This window comes from Topomyia yanbarensis, chromosome 3 (assembly GCF_030247195.1).
Source record: "Topomyia yanbarensis strain Yona2022 chromosome 3, ASM3024719v1, whole genome shotgun sequence".
Classification (NCBI taxonomy): domain Eukaryota; kingdom Metazoa; phylum Arthropoda; class Insecta; order Diptera; family Culicidae; genus Topomyia; species Topomyia yanbarensis.
In genome coordinates this window covers 202,483,618-202,508,628 of record NC_080672.1, presented here as the reverse complement: position 1 = coordinate 202,508,628, position 25,011 = coordinate 202,483,618, and the positions used below count along the sequence as shown (strand labels likewise).

Genomic DNA, 25,011 nt, shown 5'->3' with positions numbered 1-25,011 from the left:
AACATCTTTGGTTAACCCAGGGGAATCCAGGAAGAGGAGAAATCCAGCCTACCCTACATTGCCTCGTAAGGGTGCCAAGGTGTCGTCCACTCAGAGTGCGCCATCTACAACCAATAAATCCAACGGAAGTGATGCACAAAAGCCGAAGCAATTTGCTCCAGGACTTGGAAATATTAATTCTAACAAGGAGTACCCACCACTTCCAGGGACATCCAAAACCCCAAGTGTCCCCTTTTTTCAAACAGATACTCAGTCCAGTAGCGGACTAATGAAATTTTCTGACATATTGGACTTAATTTTCACAGCTTTCAATCTTACTGATCCTCTTAAAAGCCTTCTGATACGTTTTCTCCCTATAGTGCAAACATTTTTGAAGCAGTTGACTACTAAATGGCCCCTCCTTGCAGCGATCGTATCCTTCGATGGCTAAGTTATCGAACGAGGTCACCGACTCGATCACTGTTCTACAGTGGAACAGCAGAAAATCCCGAAAATCGATTCCTTTAAATTTTTACTAAATAGTTTAAAATGTGATGCTTTCGCATTATGTGAAACTTGGTTAACTTCCGATATAAATCTCAACTTCCACGACTTTAATATAATTCGTCTGGATCGAGAAAACCCCTATGGAGGAGTACTTTTGGGGATCAAAAAGTGCTATTCTTTCAACCGAATTAACCTCCCTTCGACACCAGGCATTGAAATTGTCGCTTGTCAAGTTTTAATCAAAGGCCTTTGTATTGCTTCCATCTACATTCCTCCTAGAGCCTCGGTAGGGCACCGAACGCTTTGTAATATCACGGAATCCTTACCGGCACCGCGGCTAGTTCTGGGAGACTTTAACTCGCACGGTATGGTATGGGGCTGTCTTCATGATGATAATAGATCAACATTAATCCAAGATCTTTGCGATAATTTCAACATGACCATCTTAAACACGGGAGAAATGACGCGGATTCCTACACCACCAGCACGCGCAAGCGCGTTGGATTTATCGCTTTGCTCGACATCGCTACAGTTAGATTGCATGTGGAAGGTGATCCCTGATCCCCACGGTAGCGATCATTTGCCTATCGTGATTTCAATTGCTAACGGTTCAAGACCATCGGAAACAATCAATGTCTCATATGACCTCACACGGAACATTGATTGGAAGAGTTACGCGACCGCGATATCCGTTAAAATCGAATCCACTCAAGAACTTCCTCCGGAGGAAGAGTACAGGTTTTTGGCTGGCTTGATTCTCGACAGTGCGAATCAAGCTCAGACTAAACCAGTACCCAGCGCGAATACCCATGGACGGTCTCCCACCCTGTGGTGGGATAAAGAGTGCTCAGAGCTGTACGCGGAAAAGTCCACTGCATATAAGGCCTTCCGGGAAGACGGGTTACCCGCTAGCTATCAACAGTACGCGTCGTTAGAAAGGCGAATGAAGAGTCTAATGAAAGCCAAAAAACGCAGTTATTGGCGCCGGTTCGTCGACGGGTTAACGAGAGAAACAGCGATGAGCACTCTTTGGGGTACGGCTCGACGTATGCGTAACCGTAATAGTACCAACGAGAACGTGGAAGATTCAAACCGTTGGATATTCGCTTTCGCCAAGAAGATCTGTCCGGACTCTGTCCCGGTACAGAAAACGTGCCGCGCCGCGTCTCCTCACGATACCGCGAACGAAACACCGTTTTCGATGGTGGAGTTCTCACTTGCTCTCTTATCGTGCAACAATAACGCCCCAGGGTTAGACAGAATCAAATTCAACTTGCTGAAGAATCTGCCTGACACTGCAAAAAGGCGCTTGTTGAATTTATTTAACAAGTTTCTTGAGGGTAACATTGTCACTTATGAATGGAGGCAAGTGAAGGTCATCGCCATCCAAAAACCAGGAAAACCAGCCTCCGACCACAACTCGTATCGGCCGATTGCAATGCTGTCCTGTATTCGGAAGTTATTCGAGAAAATGATCTTGTTTCGCCTCGACAATTGGGTTGAAGCAAATGGCTTACTGTCAGATACACAATTTGGCTTCCGCAAAGGCAAAGGGACGAACGATTGCCTTGCGTTGCTTTCTACAGAAATCCAAATGGCCTATGCTAACAAAGAGCAGATGGCATCAGTCTTCTTGGATATTAAGGGGGCTTTTGACTCAGTTTCTATCAACATTCTGTCAGAGAAGCTGCACCAGCATGATCTTTCGCCAATTTTAAATAACTTTTTGCTAAACCTGTTGTCTGAAAAGCACATGCACTTTTCGCATGGCGATTTAACAACATCGCGATTTAGCTACATGGGTCTTCCTCAGGGCTCATGTCTAAGCCCCCTGCTCTACAATTTTTACGTGAATGACATTGACGATTGTCTTGCCAATTCATGAACGCTAAGGCAACTTGCAGACGACGGGGTGGTCTCTGTTACAGGGCCCAAAGCTGCCGACTTGCAACGACCATTACAAAATACCTTGGACAATTTGTCTGCTTGGGCTCTTCAGCTGGGTATTGAGTTCTCCACGGAGAAAACTGAGTTGGTTGTTTTTCCTAGGAAGCGTGAGCCGGCGCAACTCCAGCTATTATTAATGGGTGCAACGATCAACCAGGTTTTCACATTTAAATATCTCGGGGTCTGGTTCGACTCTAAAGGTACCTGGGGATGTCACATTAGGTATCTGAAACAGAAATGCCAACAAAGGATCAATTTTCTCCGAACAATAACTGGAACATGGTGGGGTGCTCACCCAGGAGACCTGATCAGGTTGTACCAAACAACGATATTGTCGGTGATGGAGTACGGGTGTTTCTGTTTCCGCTCCGCTGCGAACATACACTTCATCAAACTGGAGAGAATCCAGTATCGTTGCTTGCGCATTGCCTTGGGTTGCATGCACTCGACCCATACGATGAGTCTCGAAGTGCTGGCGGGCGTTCTTCCGCTAAAAAATCGATTTTGGGACCTCTCATATCGATTGCTCATCCGATGCGACATTCTGAACTCGTTGGCGATTCAAAATTTCGAGAGGCTCGTCGAGCTTAATTCTCAAACCCGTTTTATGTCCTTGTACTTCGACTACATGGCACAGAGCATCAATCCTTCTTCGTACAATCCCAACCGTGTCCGTTTCCTAGATACTTCTGATTCTACTGTATTCTTCGACACATCCATGAAGGAAGAGATTCGTGGAATCCCGGACCATATACGCCCGCAGGTGATCCCCAATATATTTTATAAAAAATTCCGAGAAGTCGACTGCGACAAAATGTTTTACACTGACGGATCAAATCTCGATGGGTCCACTGGCTTCGGTATCTTCAACAATACTATCACCGCTTCATTCAAGCTCAATGATCCCGCTTCAGTTTACGTCGCAGAGTTAGCTGCAATTCAGTACACCCTTGGGATCATCGACACTCTGCCCACAGATCACTACTTCATCGTTTCGGATAGCCTCAGCTCTATCGAGGCTCTTCGTGCGGTGAAGCCTAAAAAGCAACTCCCGTATTTTCTGGGGATGATACAGGAGTCCTTGTGTACGTTATCTGAAAAATCTTATCAGATTACCTTTGTTTGGGTCCCCTCTCATTGTTCTATCCCGGGCAATGAAAAGGCCGACTCATTAGCAAAGGCGGGCGCATTAAATGGTGACATATACGAAAGACCAATCTGCTTCAACGAATTTTTTAGTATTTGTCGTCAGAGGACGCTCAACAGTTGGCAAACCTCGTGGAGCAACGGGGAACTTGGACGATGGCTACATTCGATTATCCCAAAGGTATCAACGAAGCCTTGGTTCGGGGGGATGGATGTGGGTCGGGATTTTATTCGCGTAATGTCCCGACTTATGTCCAATCACTACACCATGGATGCGCATTTGCGGCGTATTGGGCTTGCGGAGAGTAGTCTGTGCGCTTGTGACGAGGGCTATCACGACATCGAACACGTTGTCTGGGTATGCGCCGGGTATTGTGACGCCAGGTCTCAGTTAAAGGAATCCCTTCGGGCCCGAGGTAGACCACCCAATGTACCAGTCCGAGATATGCTGGCAACTCGTGATTTCCCCTATATGTCCCTTATTTATACCTTCATAAAAACGATAAATATCCCAATTTAGCCCCTCTCTTTTATTTCTCGTTTTTAGAGTTTCCTCCTGCCTTGTGGAACCGATCAGCTCCAGAGTGCCACTATGTAACCGCCGTCGCCCTTACCACTACGCCTGCATAGAAGGAAACTGAAGCGAGAGCGACTCGAGGTCCGATGACTTTTGAAGGATTCCCCGCGGGTCCGAAGAATACCATCCGCCAATCCGGTACTCGACGACTTACTAGACTGAGGCGCAAATTTATTTCGCTGATCCCCCTCCCTCGAGCGAAAGTTGCAAGTTTTGCTCTTCTTTCCCTGTCTCTCCCCTGTCCTTGATACAACTGCTGCTACACTGATGCGGAAATAAGCCACCCTCTGAATATCTTGACCAAGCATAAGTTTTAGTTAAAAAATTCAAATTAGAAATTCTGTATTTCTAGTTTTAAGATAGCTATAATTTTTACTCTTTATTGAAACTCTTGTCCACCATTTTGTAAATAGAATTGAATCCCTAGTTTTAAAATTTCTGTGAAACTTCTCATAAATATTTGTTCCCCCTTTTGTGTACTAAACTATATTGTTAGTTTTAAGATAACCGTAAAATATTTCGTAAAATACTATTACTCCCTCTCTTGTATATCTAAGTGAATCCCTTGTTTTAAATTTTTTCATAAAAAAATCTTTTGGCCTTCTCTTGTATATTGAATCTTATTTCTAGTCTTAAGATAGCTGTAAACTTTTTTTTTCCTTTGTAAAAAAAATATTTCAACATTGTAACCTCCTAGTTTTAAGATATCCAAAATGTAAAAACATAAGCATTTAGCACCGCCAAGCTAACGCGTTTGTGCCTATCAAATAAACGAAATGAATACAAAAAAAAGTATAATCGCAACACCTGGTCTCCTAAAACTGAATGATTGAGTTCGTCACACGCCATTTGCCAACCGAAACTCATAATTTCCAACTTTTATACATGTCTAATCATGTAGCGGAGGGTACGGCAGGTTCGCTAGTGTAATATAAGATTTTATGGTCACCGCCACATATTTATTTCATGGACTTGTTGAAAACTCCAAATTTTCCCATTACCACACGTAACGTTTCGGCTTACTGCTCTTCAGCCATCGTCGGACGTCTACAAACATTTATTTAGCATTAACGTTAACATCAATTTGTTCACAAAAAATTACAAAGCTTACACAAATTAAAGACAATTTACAATTAACTCACATAAACTTATATCACGCATCTCCATTCACTCTCGTTCACTCTCCACCGCTAGGCGGACGATCACTCTTCGACTGTCTGCGTTCCTCGCTATTCCAACACTGTCGAAGCTTGGTGACCAGACCGTCGTACATATGTTATGCAGAACGTTCCACATTCTCTTTGTAGGTTCACCGGTTTTTTCCTCGCCGAGAATTTTGATGTGAAACATCTCTGCAGTTAGTCTGCTCTCCTGGTTTTCGATTCTTTCCAGTATCCGGGTGTTGGCGAAATCGAAGATGTGTCCTTCTTGCAATGTGTGTTGGGCTAAACCAGTTTATGCTTCGTGTCGTTCTTGTGCTCCGCTACTCTCGTTTCCAGCCTTCTCCCCGTTTGTCCTACATACGTTTTGTCATCGCCTGTTCCACACGGAATCGAATACACCACGTTCTTCTGTTTCCCTGGTGGGATCGGGTCTTCCAGTTTGGAGAAAATTCTGTTTTTTATTTTATCTTTTGGCTTGAAAGCAAGTTTTGTGTCGTGTTTTCTCAGAATTTTCTCTAATTTTTCACTGAGTCCCGTGACGTATGACACAGCTACATATGCCATTTCAGTAGTCGCATCTTTATTCTGCTATAGGCCATTATAGTGTCTGTGGACCCGATCTTTCAGAATTTTGCGAACAAACCAGTAAGGGTAATGGTTTATTCGCAATATCTTTTTGGCTGTTTCGATTGCCGCTGGTCGGTTTTTACAGTCGGAGAGCTTAACTGCACGATCTACGAGTGCAATTGCCGTGTTGCATTTATGCGAATAGGGACTCTCTGAATTGAAATCCAGATATCTACCATCCGCTTGTTTGGGTAGCCAAACTCTTTCGATGCGATCATGGTTTCTGGTTAGCATCATGTCAAGAAATCTCAATTTCCCGTTGTCCTCCTCTTCAATGGTTGAACTGGAGTTTACTGTGGAAATTATTGAACGAGTCTAAGTTTTCTTGAATGTGCTCCCTTTTGCCCACACAGAAGCAATCGTCTACGTACCGACGGTACATCATTAGAGGTATTTGTCTTCTCTCTAATGATGCTATGCACTTCTGTTCCAATCGCTCCATCACCACATTCGCAATGACTGGTGAGAGTGGAGAGCCCATAGGGACGCCGAAAGTTTGTGCATATATTACACCCCGATATACGAAAAACGTTGATTCCAACACAAGCTTAACCGCCTCCATGAAACTGTGTTGATCGATGCTAATGTGTTTCTCCACCTCTTCCCATCTCTCATTCAAGCAGTCCAATGCAAAATCAACAGGCACGTTCGTGTACAACGATGTCACATCCAGAGAGAAAAGAACTACATCTTCGGTGATCTGTGTTCCTGTTATTTGATCGGCGAACTCAAAACTATTTTTAATGTGGTACTCAGTTTTTCCTACTATATTTCCAATCACTCCAGATAGGAATTGGGCCACATTGTTTGTGTATTTTTGGCAAACCATCGACTCTTGGTGGATTACAACTGGATATTTTTATCTTACGGTGTATGCGCGCGTCGATGTACTTGCTATCGCGCCACCCATCCACCAATGTTTTCTATCCACTGTCCACCGCGAGTGAGAGTCGCAATTCTTACGTGTCTCTCTCGTTTTACAGGAGTTAAGTACCGCCACAGTCTTGTTCTCCATCATTTTCTTCACCCGCTGGACGTCGGCTTGTTGATAGATTAGTTCCATTCGGTTGGAATAGAATATTTTGGTTCTCTTCAACTCAGCTAGCGTTCGTTTGGTGTCGGCCACCATTATGCTGATAATGCGAATTCTGTGCTTGAATAATACCTTTTCAAACTCACGACGGGATCGATCATTATTCAGGTTGATTCCAACCCTGTAGTTCAGACACATAGGGATGACTTTGCACTTTCTACAATTCAGCAAAAACTTCATGCGATTGCTAGCTTTCGCAATTTTAATTGATGCCTTTTGGTATTGTTGCATCAACTTTCTGCCATCGTAGCCATATTTAATGGCAATTTCTTTGGCGATTAACATACTTCTTCATACTTGATCAACTGATGAATATAAGATTTTATGGTCACCGCAACATATTTATTTCATGGACTTGTTGACTTTTCTCGGTGAAAATGAAAACTCCAAATTTTCCCAGTACCACACGTAACGTTTCGGCTTACTGCTCTTCAGCTATCGCCGGACGCCTACAAACATTTATTTACCATTAACGTTAACATCAATTTGTTCACAAAAAAATACAAAGCTAGCATTCACAAATTAAAGACAATATACAATTAACTCACATAAACTTATATCACGCATCTCCATTCACTCTCGTTCACTCTCCACCGCTAGGTGGTTTCGACGATTGGATCAGCAACGTACAATGTGGCCCAATTCCTATCTGGAGTGATTGGAAATATAGTAGGAAAAACTGAGTTCCACATTAAAAATAGTTTTGAGTTCGCTGATCAAATAACAGGAACACAGATCACCGAAGATGTAGTTCTTTTCTCTCTGGATGTGACGTCGTTGTACACGAACGTGCCTGTTGATTTTGCCCTGGACTGCTTGAACGAGAGATGGGAAGAGGTGGAGAAACACACAAGCATCGATCAACACAGTTTCATGGAGGCGGTCAAGCTTGTGTTGGAATTAACGTTTTTCGTACATCGGGGTGTAATATATGCACAAACTTTCGGCGTCCCTATGGGCTCTCCACTCTCACCAGTCATTGCGAATGTGATGATGGAGCGATTGGAACAGAAGTGCATAGCATCATTAGAGAGAAAACAAATACCTCTAATGATGTACCGTCGGTACGTAGACGATTGCTTCTGTGTGGGCAAAAGGGAGCACATTCAAGAAAACTTAGACTCGTTCAATAATTTCCACAGTAAACTCCAGTTCACCATTGAAGAGGAGGACAACGGGAAATTGAGATTTCTTGACATGATGCTAACCAGAAACCATGATCGCATCGAAAGAGTTTGGCTACCCAAACAAGCGGATGGTAGATATCTGGATTTCAATTCAGAGAGTCCCTATTCGCATAAATGCAACACGGCAATTGCACTCGTAGATCGAGCAGTTAAGCTCTCCGACTGTAAAAACCGACCAGCGGCAATCGAAACAGCCAAAAAGATATTGCGAATAAAACATTACCCCTACTGGTTTGTTCGCAAAATTCTGAAAGATCGGGTCCACAGACACTATAATGGCCTACAACAGAATAAAGATGCGACTACTGAAATGGCATATGTAGCTGTGTCATACGTCCCGGGACTCAGTGAAAAACTAGAGAAAATTCTGAGAAAACACGACACAAAACTTGCTTTCAAGCCAAAAGATAAAATAAAAAAACAGAATTTTCTCCAAACTGGAAGACCCGATCCCACCAGGGAAACAGAAGAACGTGGTGTATTCGATTCCGTGTGGAACAGGCGATGACAAAACGTATGTAGGACAAACGGGGAGAAGGCTGGAAACGAGAGTAGCGGAGCACAAGAACGACGCGAAGAATAAACTGGTTTAGCCCAACACACATTGCAACAAGGACACATCTTCGATTTCGCCAACACCCGGATACTGGAAAGAATCGAAAACCAGGAGAGCGGACTAACTGCAGAGATGTTTCATATCAAAATTCTCGGCGAGGAAAAAACGGTGAACCTACAAAGAGAATGTTGAACGTTCTGCACAACATACGACGGTCTGGTCACCAAGCTTCGACAGTGTTGGAATAGCGAGGAACGCAGACAGTCGAAGAGTGATCGCCCGCCTAGCGGTGGAGAGTGAATGGAGATGCGTGATATAAGTTTATGTGAGTTAATTGTAAATTGTCTTTAATTTGTGAATGCTAGCTTTGTAATTTTTTGTGAACAAATTGATGTTAACGTTAATGCTAAATAAATGTTTGTAGACGTCCGACGATGGCTGAAGAGCAGTAAGCCGAAACGTTACGTGTGGTACTGGGAAAATTTGGAGTTTTCATTTTCACCGAGAAAAGTCAACAAGTCCATGAAATAATCGCTAGTGTAATGTTGGTCCAAGCGTGCCGTGGCGACCAGCGACTGTTTCGCTCGCGCGTTGTTTTTCGCATGCCGGGTAATACAAAAAATCCAATATTTTAACAACTATTCTTGCTTAAAAAAAGTTTTCTTGGTATTATTTTGCAACTTAAGCGGTACGAATATCGCGTGAGGAAACCATTTGTGCATTTTTTGCCTTTCTCATATAAAGAAAGGCTATGCAATCACTGTAAAAATCGACTTTTTAACCGAGGCCCGGAGGGCCGAGTGTCATACACCATTCGATTCAGTTCGTCGAGATCGGCAAATGTCTGTGTGTGTGTATGTATGTGTGTGTGTGTGTGTATGTGTGTGTGTGTCATTTAAACTCACACAATTTTCTCAGAGATGGCTGAACCGATTTTCGCAAACTTAGTTTCATCTGAAAGGTATAACGCTCCCATAAGCTGCTATTGAATTTTTAGTTGATCCGACTTCCGGTTCCGGAGTTACGGGTTGATGAGTGCGGTCACACATCAAATTCCCATATAAACTGGTACCACCATGATGTTCAAATGATGTAAAACATATTAAAATTGATGTAACATTACTCTAGTTTGCGGGTCTGGATCACTAATGATCAATCAAAGCAGCTTTGACCACATTGACCACCTATGACGGTTCATGACGCCCCCGGGGAACCCGCCAAGTTCCTAAACTAATATCACACCCATTCCACAACGAATTCTCTACCGATTTTTACAAACCTGATTTCAAATGAAAGATACAGTAATGCCATTGACAGCTGCAGAATTTCATTCGGTTCTGACTCTTGCTTCCGGAGTTACAGGGGTGTTAGTAAGGATACACTGGAATTTCCCATATAAATCGGTACAATCGTAATACCTCAGAGGCTAAAAACTATTGAAATGTTCACCAAATTACTTCTAATCGCAGATCTAGATCACTGATTGCCAATCAAACATTCTTTGAATATATTGTCCACTATCGACGATTCCGGAAGTCCGGAATTTCGGGCATATTCCACACTTAAAGTCACATCGGTTCATCGGTGATGTCTGAACCGTTTTCTCAAACCAAGTCTCAAATGGAAGGCAAAATATGCAGTTGAGTATTGCGTCGCCACCCCTCCCGCCGCTTTGCCCTTACACCTCCCTCCTTCATCAGTCCCCTCCTCTTGGACCACCCTCACGCCCGCATTTCCTTCATCCACCTCCACTTCCACTCTACTAACCCCCCATTCCCTACATGTTCAAACCCACTCCACCAACCTTTCCAAATTATAATCACATGAAGATAACATTGAACTCATGCTTATTAAGCTAAATAAATATTATTCTTTTGCCTTTCTTATATAGAAAGGTTATGCAATTGCTCCAAAAACCGACTTTCTAACCGAGGCCCGGAGGGCCGAGTCTCATATAACATTTGACTCAGTTTGCCGAGATCGCAAAATATCTGTGTGTATGTATGTGTGTATGTATGTATGTATGTGTGTGTATGTGCGGATTTGTTAACAAAATGTACACATCGGTTTCTCGGAGATGGCTGAGCCGATTTTTACAAACAAAGATTCAAATGAAAGGTATAATATTCCCATAGGTTGCTATTGAATTTCATTTTCAACCGACATCTTGTTCCGGAATACGAGTTGAAGAGTATGGTTACAAAACAAAATTTGCTGATTTGTCCACATCGGTTTCTCGGAATTTTCTGAACCGATTTTGACAAACTTAATTTTAAATGAAAGATCCATCAGCTGCTGTTGAATTTTGTGTGGATCCGAGTTCTGGTTCCTGAATTACAGGGTGATAAGTACGATCACGCAGCAAATCCCGATTCTAACGAATTCTGCGATGAATATAAAATGGTGAAATTTTTTCCAAAATGTAAACACAACTGTTGAATTTGTAGATCTAGGTCCCCAACAGTCATTCAAAGGCTCTTTGGTCACACTGGCCTCCATCGACGGATCCGGAAGCATCCAAATTCAGAATAACGGTTATATTGGTTTCTCGAAAATGGCTAGACCGATTTGATCAACTTAGTCTCAAATGAAAGGTGTTGCGTTTTCGGAAACTGATATTAAATTCCATCTCCATCCGACTTCCGGCTCCGGAGTTACGGGTTGTGGAGTGCGATCACATAGAAAACTCCGATTCAAACCGATACCGCGATGAATGCAAAAAGGTGCTCTTATATATACTTACTAAGTGTAATAAGAATGAAAGACATTTCCATAATGTTATATTGTACGAACCAGCTATTATATCATAGTTTGGAGAAATGAGAAAGGCACAATTGCACCTCTAGGTGGATTAAAACAGGTTTTTTTTTGAAAAATTGCTTAAAAATACTAGAAATAATAAACATTTGTTAAAACCTACACCCAAAACTCGGCCGCAATACCTTTACGGTAATAAGAAAAAAATGCTCCAATAGTAAGACGTTTCATGCTAAAACGGTCCCAACAAAAAATGCCCCAAACGGCAATACCAACACATTCAAATCTTCTCTGCGTCGCACTCATGTTCCATCAATTCTTATTCAATAAATATTAACGCGTCGGATTGTCTGGAGGTGTGTAGCACTTCGCTTGTCATTGTATTGCCCATCAAGCGAAGGGAATATAATAGGGATAAAGACGAGGTACGATTTTTTCTACACGACGCATTCGCATTGGAAGATCGGCTCACACTCGGCTAGCTTCAAAGCACAGTCAGAAAAAAACGAGTTGGAATAGTGGTGGGATACTTCGGCCTGTGTTAAATTAAAATTTCTTTTCTATCACGGACGTTAACAGCAAGGTGGCGACTACACAAAACATGAACAGTCATTCCCGTCATGTACGGGAAGCAAGACCTATGGTTTGGATCCACGTATCCGAACCGAGGGTTCGGATCCAGACACTTGTATGGATCTAAGCACCAGGTCTGGGCCTGGTTCAGGTCCGGACTTGGAAAGGGGAAAAGGGGAGGGGCTAGATCCGAGTACTGGTCCGGAACCGGTTAATGGTCCAGATCCGGGAACTGATCCGGATCTATGTACTGGTCCGGATCCTGGAGTTCCGGATTCGTGAACTGGTCCGGATCTGAGAACTGGTCCGGATCGGGAGCTGTACCGGATCTGGCAACTTGGCCGGATCCGGATACTGCCCAAAATTTTTATTTCATTATCCAACCTACCCAGCAAAAAATCCGTAATTCCGGCTAGATTCTGCCAATTTTGTGGCAGATTCCAGCCTGAATTTGGTTGGATATCCGCCAGGATTCCGGTTGGTTTGACTCGGTACTAATACTATCATAGAAATCGACCGAATTATCCTACATGCGAACAGAGCCGAGGTTGACACATACCGAAAAAGTGTTTGATTGTGTGATGCACAATGAAATAAATAATTACATGAACAGCAACCGAAATTCGTCATTCCACCGTTTACTACCTTTGCGGGAATATGAGTTTAATACCGCAATGTGCAATTGCGTGGTCTGTTGCCGAAAAGACAATAGAATCTTACCCAAAAGTAATAGAAACATACCCGGCGGATTTTGGGTGTATTTTCGACATTTTCTAGACTAAACATTTGTTAAACCACCAGTGAAGTTTGGTGCAATTCGAAATTAAGCTTGGGTTGTAAAAAATATTATAATAAAACCTGTTTTAATCCACCTGAGGTGCAATTGTGCCTTTCTCATTTCTACAAACTATGATTTAACAGCTGGTTCGTGCAATATAATATTATGGAAATGTCTTTCATTCTTATTACACTTGGTAAGTATATATATGAGCACCTTTTTGCATTCATCGCGGTATCTGTTTGAATCGAAGTTTTCTATGTGATCGCACTCCACAACCCGTAACTCCGGAGCCGGAAGTCGAATGGAGATGGAATTAATTATAAGTTTCCGGGGACGCAACACCTTTTATTTGAGACTAAGTTGATCAAATCGGTCTAGTCATTTTTGAGAAACCAATATATCCGTTATTCTGAATTTGGATGCTTCCGGATCCGTCGATGGTGGCCAGTGTGGCCAAAGAGACTTTGAATGACTGTTGGTGACCTAGATCTACAAATTCAACAGTTGTGTTTACATTTTGGAAAAAAATTTCACCTTTTTAAATTCATTGCAGAATTCGTTAGAATCGGGATTTGCTGCGTGATCGTACGTATCACCCTGTAATTCAGGAACCAGAACTCGGATCCACACAAAATTCAACAGCAGCTGATGTACCTTTCATTTAAAATCAAGTTTGTCAAAATCGGTTCAGAAAATTTCGAGAAACCGATGTGGACAAATCAACAAATTTTGTTTTGTAACCATACTCTTCAACTCGAAATCCCGAACAAGATGTTGGTTGAAAATGAAATTCAATATCAACCTATGGGAATATTATACCTTTCATTTGAATCTTAGTTTGTAAAAATCGGTTCAGCCACCTCCGAGAAACCGATGTGGACATTTTGTTAACAAATCCGCACATACACACATACATACATACATACATACATACATACATACATACATACATACACACAGATATTTTGCGATCTTGGCGAACTGAGTCGAATGTTATATGAGACTCGGCCCTCCGGACCTCGGTTAAAAAGTCGGTTTTTGGAGCAATTGCATAACCTTTCTATATGAGAAAGGCAAAAGAATAATATTTATTTGGCTTAATCAGCATGAGTTCAATGTTATCTTCATGTGATTATATTTTGAAATGTTGGTGGAATGGGTTTGAAAGTGGAGGGAATGGGGGGTTAGTAGAGTGGGAGTGGAGGATGCGTCAGAAATCGTTCATCTTATTTCGGTATACGGGCGTGAGAGTGGTCCAAGGGGAGGGGAGTGATGAAGGAGGAAGGTGTACGGGCAAGGCGGGGGGGGGGGGGGGGGGATTTGCGTCCACGCAATACTCAACTGCATATTTTGCCTTCCATTTGAGACTTGGTTTGAGAAAATCGGTTCAGTCATAACCTAAGAGAAGAGAAGACAATCGCGTAGCCAATTTGATCAAGTCCTAACCTCAATATTGCTTCTGATTGGTCGTTTTGCCAGTCAAGAGCGTTCATAATATTTTCAAACGGGATGATAAACAGTGCTGCTGAGTTTATTTTGGCTACATTTCATATACATGAACATTTCATGCAAATTGAATGAATACCCTGAATGACGATATAACTACGTGTATTGTTAAGAGAGACACAAATAAACTTAAAATTCAATTTTTAAATGCAGTTAGTATTGTGAATTCTTGACTAAGGGTCGATATTTGAGGTACAGCAATTGTGAAAATCATGCAAATGAAATCTGGCAACGATGGATGCTTGTTGTCTTTGGAATTACGACAGGGCCTGGTAGATAAAATTAAGAAGAGCAAGAAGCCTGTTGTCGTCTCTTCTCTTAGGTCATAACCGAAGAACCGATGTGACTTTAATTGTGGGATATGCCCGGAATTCCGGACTATATTCAAAGAATGTTTGATTGGCAATCAGTGATCTAGATCTGCGATTAGAAGTAATTTGGTGACCATTTCAATAATTTTTAGCCTCTGAGGTATTACGATTGTACCGATTTATATGGGAATTAACACCCCTGTAACTCCGGAAGCAAGAGTCAGAACCGAATGAAATTGAGCAGCAGTCAATGGTATTACTGTATCTTTCATTTAAAATCAAGTTTGTAAAAATAAGTAGAGAATTCGTTGGGGAATGGATGTGATATTAGCTTAGGAACTTGGCGGGTTCCCCGGGGGCGTCATGACCCGTCATTGTTGGCCAATGTGGTCAATGCTACTTTGATTGATCATTAGAGATCCGGACCCGCAAACTAGAGTAATGCTACATCAATTTTAATATGTTTTACATCATTTGAACATCATGGTGGTACCTGTTTAAATGGGAATTTGCTGTGTGACCGCACTCTTAAACCCGTAACTCCGGAACCGGAAGTCGGATCAACTAAAAATTCAATAGCAGCTTATGGGAGCGTTATACCTTTCAGATGAAACTAAGTTTGCGAAAATCGGTTCAGCCATCTCTGAGAAACTTGTGTGAGTTTAAATGACACACACATACATACACACACACACATACATACACACATACATACACACACAGACATTTGCCGATCTCGACGAACTGAATCGAATGGTGTATGACAATCGGCCCTCCGGGCCTCGGCTAAAAAGTCGATTTTTACAGTGATTGCATAGCCTTTCTTTATATGAGAAAGGCAAAAAGGTGTATAAATTTTCAATGAACTAAAACTACTATAAATATTTCGAATATCGACAAAATATTTCTCGAAGAAGTTTAGGGGTACCTAAACAATAAAATTAAAACATGTTTTGCAAAATTCACCACTTTGTGAAAAAAGGGGGGCCACTTCAGAAATTTTTACTCAGATCTATCTATAAAGTCTGACAATATATCTTATATCTTTTCGGGATAACCGATCGTAAGAAACTAGATGAAGTACACTTATGAAAAACTCAGAAAATGTTTAGTACGAAGGACAATATATACATTTTACATTTTTGGCGTGGGTCGTCACGATGAACATTGAAAAAAGAATCAGTGAAAACATTCTATAAACATGGTGAATGTGGTGTACGATTACGCTCCTAGGTCGTATGATTTGCGGAAGAAACGTCAGAATGTATCACTTAGGTATGAATGATGCATATACTGCAAAAAAATAATGTTTGTGTGCAGACAACCCTCCGGATGTCGCGTAGTGCACTGAGTGCAGAGCGTTATGAAATTCAGGTAAAATCGTTTTAAAAACTCAGGTGGTCACCTACGTAAAGATAATCGTGCAACTGCTGGGGGATGAGGAAGAAAGCTATTGAAATCATTAGTCGCTAGGCAGGGCTCAATGAACGTAAATTAAAGCAATATTGGTTCCAATGTTCCATGCGAAAAGAAGCTTCTGTTTTCAAAGATTTTGATCGAATGAATGAAAGTCCTCTGCAAGGTTCTTCAGAGTTGTCCACATAATCTCGAATTCTCACGACTCTGCCAAAAACGGTTCCAAGTGAAATTAATTTGGGTTTCTATATACGATTTTTGATGCAACTGGCCACATGAATCTAGAGGGATTATATACACGATATGTTGATGCGAGATTATGGAATTTACATGAATATGGTTGAAATGACCCTCGAATTGGGTCAAATTTTTGTATAAATCAGTAACCAATTATCACTTTCAGGTGGTTTGGTAGAAATCAGTTGATAATTGAGAAAACTAGAGACAACTCTGTAAGTAAAAAGGATTTTTAGGGCGCAGCTGACAGCATAAACAAATCTCTAAGCTGAGAAAAGGACCAACATGTTCGAGCGGAAGATGTTGCGAACCGTTTATGGTGAAACTATTATTGAAGACGGAACAAGGAGTCGGTGCATGAGCAAAAATATAGCAGTCTTTGTTACAGAGGAGTATGTAAATGATCTCACTGCCGATTTGACCAGAGAATTGGAAAAAATCTGCAGCGAAGTTCAGAACTTAAGCACCCTTACCATATATATGGCAGCTCATTGCAAGGAACACTACATGAGCGAATCGCGTCCTACACGTGAAGTTTTAGACGAAGTGAAAACTTTAACAAATTCAGTTGGCTGTGACATTCTCAAAGAAGTACAATATCTTGCCGGCACAATTAACACTTTGAATAGGGTTTATACGCGATGCTTGTTTGCCACCAGCGGGCGCCAGCTTGATGGACGAATTAAATGCCCAATCAACAAAATCGGGTGACTCAGGTCTCCGCTCCACTGCCGAAGCCACTGAAAGGTGGCGCTTTTTGGGTTCGAAGAAAGTGTGGCGCTTTGACTGGATGGAATACGATGCACGTAATCAGCATCAACAAATCTCTAAGCTGAGAAAAGGACCAACATGTTCGAGCGGAAGATGTTGCGAACCATTTATGGTGAAACTATTATTGAAAACGGAACAAGGAGTCGGTGCATGAGCAAAAATATAGCAGTCTTTGTTACAGATAGCGCTTTACACACTGTGTAAAATCGAAAATGGTCAGTCTGTAGTTGTTGTACCGAATATAGGTATACAAACTAACATTGCGTGCTTAGTAAAATAATGCATAAATATAGAAATAAAATCGAATAGAACATGAGATCTAGAATATACCGTCAAAATCATTTTGTATTGCAAGACAAAGAATGTAAAACAGATGAAGTATGTTCTTGGCTTCAACATGATGATGAATGCATGATTGAAATAATATTGCATCCGAATCGTATCAATCGCCGTTCATTGGACTATGCACATTGGAATGCATCGACATTGGACTATACATTAGAACACGTCGATTTTCTATTATAACAAACATTTTTTAATAAACTGGTTGAGTGATATAAATTATCCCTGGTTTACATCAGATTACTAAGTAATCCGATTTTCGGTTCAATTTTGAAGACGATTGCTTTAAAACTAGTTAGGTTCGCAACTGAATCAGTTTTAGTCTCTAGCAAATACTACATAATATATGTGTAGCACCTCCATGTGACGTTGGATAATAGCAAATGTCAAATATGAAGTTTGCATCCTAGTAAGAATACAATTTTCATTTTCACTGAACAGATTATGAATATGGGTAAATACAAAAGGACATTTTCTAATGTAACCTTAGATTTTTTGCTCCGCGTGTCTTGTCAAAACCAACAGTGTTCCTAGTATACTTTCGCTGTCAGTATATTTTTTCATTGAAGTGGTCCCTTAATTTACTTCATTTGTACATGCCATACTTTAAAGTGGCCTAGTTCTAAAAATATTCAGCAAGACGAATGCATTTTGATCCCACTATACTTATGTGTTATGAAATATTCAATAATCAGGGCCGGTTGGTAATGTGGGTAGTAAAGGTAGTACTATCCGCTTGAAAATAATCGAGTTGGTAATTACCCACTTGAAACTTTGGAACAAACGTAACATTTGAATTTTTCCACGTATGTGTCTCGAGTGCACGTTTGAAATTTTCGAGGTATGACCAAGATTCCATTTGCACAAACGCGTCGCAAGTTCTTTATGTGAATGTAATGCAAGCGTATGTAGGGGTAGATGGGGTAAAATACACCCCTAAGAAAATATAATCTTAACTTAGCTATAGGGAGAATTTAATTAACGATATCATTTAGCCAACACTTGACTGATAGTACCATTTTTATGAATTAACAAACTTTTGATTTAATCTACTATGTAGTGGAAGTTGCATTCGCTCTAGAGATGAGTGAGTTTTGAACTAATCTGATCACCGCCAGACATAACTCAACCTGTCGATGAATTTTGCCAAAGATAGCACCCATCCAAATTATCCTGATCCCGAGAAATAAAATTTGAAAAAAATAGCTTGCTCGCTAGCGCCGCCTGGCGGGTACATTCCACTTCAGTCTGTCTATAATCGAGTAGCCCTTGAACTTTGCCAAAAACAACATCTTTCTAAGTTACACTCTTGAGATGTATCATAATTTACCATGTCCTAAAAGTTTCTGCGCTCACAAGCGCCGCATAGTGAGAGTATTCTAAACTAATCGTTGGGTAGTCCTCGACCTCTCAAACAACTTTGTTGAAGATACTACCCTTCCAGGCATTGCGTTTATCGCTCATATGTGTAAATACGTCCGGATAATTTGCTACTGCGACAATAAAAACTCACATTTTCACGCGAAAAGTTATTGACACTCACACAACTTCTCCGGATATATACAAAGTGTTATTTCTCCGGATAAAGAAAACCGCCGGAGAATGGGCGAATAAGTTTATCATGGTATCCTTTTTGCGCTCGCTGCCTTGCTGTCGCTATTCCAAAACACGAAATATCAAGTCTGCCGTATTTCTTTGCAGTTTTTCATTGAAATTAAGTGTATATTTTGACGCTTTTATTGATTTCCACGAGATTAAAATATTATCACCTTCTCCGGCGAGAAGGAAAAAGTCAAATAAACTTTATCCGGAATATTTATTCTCACGCTATTTGTGGAGACGGAGAATTTTGCGAATCATCTTATCTCGGAAAAGTTGGACATCGGATAAGCCTCTTCTCGCGTGAGTGAGAGAGAATTACAATGCCTGCACCCTTCTAAACTGCCTCAATGTTGAGATGCAGAAATTGAAAGGAAAAATGCGCCAGTGTCACCTAGCAGGTAAATATAAAATATTCTTTACATTGTCAAACAGCACTTGTCCTCCTGGAGATCTTTACCGAAAACAGCGTTTTCCTAAATTGTCAGACTTTAGAGATAGATGTACAATGTTAATAAAATTTCATTCTCATTAGTGCCGCCTAGTGGACAAGTTCCGAACTAATTTGTTTGCCTTAGAACAGAGCTCGATCTGTCTATGAATATTGCCAAAGACACCACCCCACAGTGGTCCCAAAGAGCAAAAAAGGGGTTTTTTAGATTGCGTCAAAACGGTTGACTTTAGCAATATGGTATTTTTGAGAAAGTTTCTTGAAGTAGAACTCTTCTTCCTTTTGTCTTATCGGATTGATTGATGATTAATTGATTATTAATTAATAGTGAGTTAGTGATTAATTAATAGTGAGTTACGAAATTTATTTTCTTCAATAATTCAGTTAGACAAATACTTAATTCAGAAAAGTTGTATAGAAACTCGTTACAAACATTTTATCTGAAGACTTCAACTCTCTATCTTTTAAGCTTTTTGAGATATGGGACATTATTTGTAAAAGGCCCCTTAAAAACAGTTTTTTCATCATAAGTTTTCTTCTAGATTTTTTCCATTATATAAATGTTCTAGAACATTGTTTGGACTATTAAACTGCATTACTTTGCCGAAGACGGAAACTTGCTATCGCTAGTATGTGTGGAGATATTCACGTTTTACATTTCTTACAAAAGAAATGTATAGAATTCGCTCCAACTTTCAAGTTTTTTTCCGAGGCCCGGAGGGCCGAGTTATATATACCAATCGACTCAGCTCGACGATTTGGGACAATGTCTGTGTGTGTCTGTGTGTGTATGTAACGGACAAACTCTCATTCGTGTTTCTCAGCAATGGCTGAATCGTTCTTATCCAAACCAATATTAAATGAAAGACATATCAAACAGTAAGAACGCTATTAATTTGTTTTTGATTCTGATGTTTAGTTTCCAAGATATGAATGTTATCTGCCGAAATTGACAACATAGATTAACATTTCATATATTTTTAGGCAACTTATACAAATGCCTTTCGAACAAGCTATAGATTGTTGTAATCGGACTATTATCAAAAGAGATATTTAACATTAAATGCGGACGAAAGATTTTTATCATTTCTCATTGCCAGAAATATGACCAAAAACATGTAATCTATTATTAACGCCAAAACGGCTTATTTTAGGTCAATAGTATCTTCTTTTGGTATCTTCGGAGAATTTAATGAAGGCAATATGCCCTTTCTTTTGTATTGTGCTTTTGCTGATTAATCCCCCTATGAGTTAGATATTTTCACAAATTTTCTTGGAAGTGATTATATCGAAATGATGCCTTCAGCAAATTTGCAGCTCTTACTTTTGCGAATAACTTTACTGAAGACTTCAAATATCTATTTTGAATGCTTTAAAAGTTATGGCTTGTTGTTTGTGGATTACTCTTTGTCGCCTATTTATTGTTCAATATAGTAATAATCCATAGAAATAAGCCAAACATTATTTCGATAAAACGAATTTTGTATTTCATTTTTCTATCTACAACTGCTAGAAACAGTCACCGAATACTTCCAAGTTGTCTGGAAGGAACTTGATAACTTATCAGTGCAAAAATGTTCATTTGTGCGAACCTTCTGACTGCAATTTTTCTAACTTATAACCATCGGATCGATCTGAAACATATCGGAAAAGGAAGAGCGAAATAAATAACTCCAAGCAACGGCGTAGCCAAGGTAAGGTTTTGGGGTTTAACACCATAAATCCCCCCACCCGCTCCCCACCACACCCAAAAAAAATATTGGATTGAAGTTGAAAATTTATTGATGCTGACTGATTTAATTCAATATTACAATAACAATAATCTGATCCGTACATTGATAACCTGTTGTTGTTAACATCATGAGGACTTTTGATAAATTGTCGGAATGGGGTCCTGATCTGTAACTGATCTATTGGTCTTGATTTCACAGTTGTCTAATAGCATCAATATCAAAATCCTGCCTGAAAACATTCCAACACAAAATTCCAGAGTTTATATAATCAATCATAATTCTCAGATTTCTTTTCAAATTGAGCTCGCTTTTGTAGAGATGTACTGTAATAAGGGCCTTTATTTAATAGGAAGAGAAGTTAAAATTGATTTAATGTCTATGAAACATAGAACTGCTCACCAAAAAAATGCATAACTTTCAACATTTGCCAAAAATGTTTTTGCCTTTCTCATTCACTCTAAAATTCGTCAATCTAATCCCGACCCGGAGGGCCGAGTGTCATATGCCAATCGACTGAGTTCGACGAGATCGGAAAATGTCTGTGTGTATGTGGAAAAAATGACCTCTGTTTCTCAGAGATGGCAGGACCGATTCAAATGAAAGGTATAACCTTCCCATCGACTGCTATTGAATTTTTTATTGATTGAACTTCCGCTTCCGGAGTTACGAGTTGAAGAGTGCAATAACACAGCAAATTCCCATATAAACTGAAAATGAAAAATTTTCAAAATCAAATTTGTATTTTTGACGCTAAATGACTTTAAAATGCATGAAACATTAAGATTTGATGTAAACTCGAAAAAAATAATGTTTGACAAAAATTGACTTTTTTGGACTTTGGTACATTTTTGCCTTTCTCATATAGAAAGGTCACTCTAAAAATCGTCAATCATACCGGCCCGGAGGGAGTATGCAGTGAGGGGTTGCTACTTCGCAATTAAAACTAGTTTAAAACTTCTTACAAATTGAAAATTTTCGGCAGGACCCGGACCTCCCGGATCTTTCTCCATGATCCGCCGCTGGTTTCAAGCGATGTTTCAGTATCACATAGTATCTCAAGATCGTGGCTGTCGATCCATTGTATGTATGTGCAAATCGTACTGAATATGTAATATACATTTCCACCATTGTATTGAACATAACCAGCCATGGAATCGTAATCTGGACAAATGAGAAAAGCACAATTGCACCATTAGGTGGATTAAAACAGGTTTTTATTTTGGGAATGCGTCGAGTTCAGACGAAAACGTAATATGATTAATAACGAGGATAACACATTCCGAATGTAGAGAGAAATTTAGAAAAAATGACAATTTTCATTCGACTCTAGCAGGTCCTGATCGATTTTGATGAGCATTTGATTTTTGTTGTATGACCGATTATATGTATAGGTCAAACAATAATTTAAGGTCAAGATAGCATCATTTTGAAGCCGCCAATTTCGGAGGTTTAGTATCTTCGATGAGTTTTACAAACGTTAAACAGCGCATTATTTGTTAAAATAATTTTGACGGTATATTGTACAAGAAGTATTTATGGTGTATTTTCTCAGGTTAATATTCATAACTTCAATAAAGTCTCAACAAATTCGCTAAAGACACGAACTCTGTTACTATTTTCTGAAAAATTAATTCTGCATAATTTTAAAACTTCAAAAATTACGGTTTCGGAATTATGCCGTTTGGACAGTAAGATCGCTTTTCACCAAACTCCCACCAAACCGAATTTCTCGTTCACAAGAAACTTCTTGGAATGCTGAATATCCATTATAATACATTGAATCCCCGATTTTATATGAACATATGTTGGATGGGCTCTAGCAGACGATCAAGACTGAATTCGAGTAAATCCGGGAAGGGACGGGAAGAATATTTTAACAGCTTCAGTTTATTATAAAGAAAAAAAATTTCCGATTTAGTCAATGTCCCCATTTTGTCAGCTTAAAATACACCATGAGACTGATAAAAATGGGTCTTTATTGTATGTATTATCCACTGTGTTTCACATTAATAGGTACATTTCATTTTTGGGGATTTTTTTATTGCATCGAACTACAACAATTTTTAGGTAGTTTTCAAGGGGTTATTTTATAGAAATTTGGCGAACCTATTCCAATTCGTATACCAATTAATTGGTATACTTAGGGGTTTATATGTTGCAGATAGAGAAAATACTGAAATTTTCAGCTTTTTTCCTACACAATATTACAAAAGCTTATTAAACAATTTTTCCTAATAAGTTTGTGAAAATTATAAACTATTTGAAATTTTTTAATAGTTTTTTATTTATTTTTATTTTATTTAACCGTAATTTTTTAATAAATAGTGACCATCGCTTCACAACGTAGTCTATTTTTCATGGCTTGCGGTCAGCACGATCTCTCGAATTGCTGAACTGAAAATTATGGAATAGAAATTAATTTTTAGTATTCTTTACAGATTTAACTCGCCGCGCAGATAGCTCTGAATTAGACCCGCTGGTACCCTAAGACGATTTCGCTAAATTTTCAGAGCACTGTGCACCCAGTGCATTAACGCAAGTGACGGAAGGTTATCGAAAAGTTTCGTGAAAATGAAAATTCCAATAATGATGATTTTCCCAAACGGTTCGTTTTCGAGAGGTTTTTATTTGTTCTTTGGCATTAGGATTAGCGATAATAATTCAAATCAAGGATACTACCCATGATCGCATAGTTGTCCCGTTTTCTATGGGATTTCCTATCTTTATGGGACTGGTATGCGATCATGGGCAGGATACTACTGGGAAGTCACCTTTAGAAAAAGTCATTGTCGAAGTAAAATTTGGAACTATGCACGCATGCACTTCAGAGATAGCGTGATATCAGGAGCTGCGATTTCATTTCAACGCTTTTTTGTGAAAAGGGCGATATTTACAAATGTAAACATAAGGCGTTTTTCATACATGCGAATGAGGGCTTTGAAACGCAACAAATTAACCTAACAATTTGGATTCTACGATATTGCTTTTTTAAACTACAGCAAAAAATTCAACGGGCGAAACTGTATTTTTGTTTGTTTATTTAAAGTTTCGCCCTCCACGCTCCATGCAAACAAACAGGGCGATACTTTTTTTGCTAGCAGTTTAGAGGCGAAACTGTTTTTTTCGTATTTTTTTAGGATTATTAAGCTGATACCAGCTGTAAATAGTAACAATAATCGCTATTGAAAAAAAAACCGGACGAAATCGGTGATGTAAAACGGTAGTTTTTGTAAAAAAACGTAAGGGCGATACTTCAATGCTGATAGGTGGGACTGAAAAAGTAAACAATCGCCAAAGGGGCGATACTATCATTTTGTCAATTTCAATAGCAAAAACAAATTTTAATTTAATAATTTCAAATACTTTACGAAGTTTTGGGTTTCGATCACTGAATCATGCAATCTAGGATGTAAAAAATCACAATAGTTCTTAAATAGGAAATAAAACCAAGTCTGGAAATATTCACTGTTGATTTTCTTTGAATGGTATCACTGCTAGTATCGCCCTTTTCAAGAAAAAGCGTTGATTTCTTAGTTCTCAGTCGCGTTGGAAATTTGAGTAAAGTATAAACTTCAAATCGATTAAAAAAAAAATCGATTTTTTTGGCTCAGTACAATATATAACCCCTTTAGGACAATTCAGTTTTCCCACCACAATGCATTCGTTGAGGAATTTAGATATTTTATTAACAGAGCATTAGCAATAATTCGTTTGTATGTCTATTTTATGGGCCATTTTTTCGCTTTCCCATT

General features: G+C 39.7%; 1 protein-coding gene across 5 annotated transcripts in view; it reads right to left on the bottom strand.

Moving 5' to 3' along the window:
• LOC131692272 (chromatin-remodeling ATPase INO80) overlaps positions 1-25,011 on the bottom strand; it is a 1,041,557-nt gene that overhangs the window by 492,973 nt on the left and 523,573 nt on the right. The gene's annotated exons all lie outside the window — the stretch shown is intronic.